Genomic DNA, 3569 nt, shown 5'->3' on the forward strand with positions numbered 1-3569 from the left:
GGCCACGCACAAGGGGCCCGCCCCCATGGTTAGTCTAGCCTAGCCGCTGACATTGTCAGGGCCCCGCTCTGATAGCTGCGAACACCACCGCCCAGCGCTTCTCCGCTGCGGGCAAGCGAGCATCAAGGGGGGCAAGCTGCCTGGGGGAGAGCTCTGGCTCGGTGTCTGAACATATTATGAAACCCGGATCGCAGCCTGGGCACACGGTGACGGCGGCACTGGAGTCTGGCAGTGAGGAATGGCTCTCAGCCATGATAAAAGGGAATGTACTTACCCATGATGTTTCAGCTGATCACAGGTTACAGTGGCATTTATGCCATCGCAGCAGACCTGTTTTGGGGACAGCCTAGTGCAGGGCACAGGGCATGAAAGAATCTCTTCAGGACTGCACAAGCGTGAGGGGTGCACCCAGTAATGACAGCTCTTAGAGGGCGAAGCCTATCGAAATAGAACTTGATAATTCCGTTTAAACACCAATCATCCTCAGAGCAAAGACCAAACAATACTGAAACACACATGCCGGTTGAATGGGAAATGAGTTCAATAATCATTTGACAGTGTCCTGATGGTGAGAACTCATGAGACTTCAAAAACCATGTTCACTTTGTTTGCAACCAGTTGCAATCAGCAACCAATCAGTCTGCAACACAGCATTATAGATTACACTACACAACAGATTGATTAACCAATATCTCACAAACAACAATCCTGCCTCATAAAGCAAAATGCAGCAATTTGGTCAAAACTGACTTCAGAATTCAGTTTGACCTAATGACATCTACTTAAAATTGCATTAACTACACAACATAGCCATAAACCAATCCAAGTCACAGTGAGAGAAGCTAACACAACAGCTATATGCCTAGTATACGTTGGCTGATGAAACAGCAACAGTTAGCTTTGGGTAAAATTAAAGCTAACTGTTTGGTTTTCTGTATGTTTTTTGGTGATGTGTGTGTGCAAAAATGTTAAAATACCTTTAAATTAACAACACCGTTATTGGTGTTTTCTAATAAATAATGTAAACAAAAAAAGTGTCAGGTGAGGAATGATAAAATGTTTTTCTTTTCTTGTGACAACTTTACTCTTTTTTTGTGCCTTGATTATCCAAGCAAAATGATAAATTGCTTGCTTACTCATGGTAACCTGTTCCAAATGATCAGGTCACATTTTGGGTTTTTCATAGAATTACAAGTCATAAAACTACAAGCTGTTTCTTTGAAATGTTTTGTCTTCTGTCTATCAGTGTGGCATATAATGGGGATGAGAGAAAGGGAATGAAAATGTAATGTTGAGAGAAAAGTGTTTATTCCCAATTTAAATTAGCTGGCATTGCCAATAAATGTTAACAGCAGGCTGGTTCCATGTGTTCAAAAATAAAACTATTATTGTGAAAAGCCTTTTGAAAGTCTAAAAGAGAACTTGATTTGAGAGATCAGTACCAAAACCTTGTGAAGATGCAGTCATCTTTTGAAGCAGCCAGTAACCACTGGAGAAAAGCAAAAGAAAGAAAAGAAAAGAAATCAAAGATATAGTCTGCTGGTACAACCACATATTAGACTAAAAGGGAAGGTTTATAAAATCCTTCACACTCAAAGAGAAAGTGAATAAAATAACTGATAAATTGTGAGAAAAGGAAGGAAAACAGGATGTAAAAATAACATGAGAAGTAACATACTAATAAAAATGTGTTGAATTGTAGTGAAAAACAACTTTGGATTACTTAAATATCCTTATCTAAAGAGTCATATGTATCCATAGTCACCTGATTCAAGCATGTAATGGTGGTAGTGTCTGTAATGTACTTTATGAATGTGATATGATTGAATTGTGTACTATTTTGTTTTTATATTGTTATTAGTTCTTTTTTGTAGTGCATATCTCAACTCAACTCAACTCAACTTTATTTATATAGCGCTTTACCACAGCACAGCTGACCAAAGCGCTTAACATATCATACAAATCTAAAATCAACACATAAAAAACTATAAACAATAAAATAAACATTCTAACACTACAGACAGAGTCTCATTCCTGGCCAAACGCCAATGAATACAAGTAGGTCTTCAAATAAGACTTAAAAGTAGACAGTGAAAGGGCCTGCCTAATATAAAGCGGCAAAGCATTCCACAGGTTTGGACCCACCACAGCGAAGTCTCTATCCCCCCTAGTTTTATGCCTGGCCCTCGGTGCCTCCAGAAGAAGCTGATCAGCTGATCTGAGGAACCGCGACGGATTATATGGACGCAAAAGTTCCACAAGATAAAATGACGCCAGCTCACAGTGCAGGTGCATTTATACGGAGACTTGATTACACACAGGTGGATTCTATTTATCATCATTAGTCATTTAGGTCAACATTGGATCATTCAGAGATCCTCACTGAACTTCTGGAGATCACAGATTTGACACCACATAAAAAAGAAGACAGTTAAAAAAAGGGGAAGTGGCAAATTTACTGAATCTCAAAACTCAAAACTGCTTTGTGTGGTCACACAGCTTTCTCCTTCCCATTTTTATTCAACCACCAAACCTACAACTGCTTTTAAGAGAAGCACATTAAATCACATTTTTGACCATCTTTCCCACATTTTCACACCGACTCATCTATCTGGGTGAAACAGACCAAAATGCCACTGAAGCAAAATGACATGTTAAACATGACGACCAACGTTTACCATCCAACCTGACAGCACTGGAGAGGATCTGCAAGGAGGAATGGCAGAGGATCCCCAAATGCAGGTGTGAAAAACTTGTTGCATCATTCCCAAAAAGACTCATGGCTGTATTAGCTCAAAAGGGTGCTTCTACTAAATACTGAGCAAAGGGTCTGAATACTTATGACCATGTGATATTTCAGTTTTTCTTTTTTAATAAATCTGCAAAAATGTCAAAAATTCTGTGCCCACCAGCCCCCACCTCACGGCAGACCAGGTTATGAAGGAGTTAAGGAGGATTCAGGCCAGGAAGGCCACAGGCCCTGACCACATCAGCCCCAGGGTCCTCAGGGAGTGTGCAGACCAGCGCAGTGAGGTGGTCCTCTACAGTACGTGTTTAACTTGAGTCTTCGCCTGGAGAGAGTCCCAGCCTAATGGGAGACATCCTGTGTTGTCCCGGTTCCAAAATACCTCATAATAAGGAGCCGAACCATTACAGACCCATTGCCCTGACCACCCACCTGATGAAGACCATGGAGAGGATTGTCCTCGGCCACCTCCGTGCCCAGGTGAGCTCGGCGCTCGACCCGCTGCAGTTTTGCATACCATCCTGGCATCGGGGATGATGATGGCATAATCTACATGCTACAGTAGATAAATATGTAACACAAAATCTAAGGCATTTTAAGCAGCAAATGTAGCAGTATAATAAAAATATATAAGAATATAATAAGAGAAGGTATGCTGCATGGGAGCAGCATATACAGCAGTCAAAAGAAAGAGGCAGCCTTCCTATGCACCCTGTGGTGATAAATGCTCTGCAGAGAGGGCAGTGGAGTCCTGGTGATCTTCTCCGCAGTCTTTACCACTCTCTGCAGGCGCTTGTGGTCCATAGCAGTAGTGCTGCCATAC

The sequence above is a fragment of the Monopterus albus genome, unplaced genomic scaffold (genome assembly GCF_001952655.1).
Source record: "Monopterus albus unplaced genomic scaffold, M_albus_1.0 scaffold224.1, whole genome shotgun sequence".
NCBI classification, from domain to species: domain Eukaryota; kingdom Metazoa; phylum Chordata; class Actinopteri; order Synbranchiformes; family Synbranchidae; genus Monopterus; species Monopterus albus.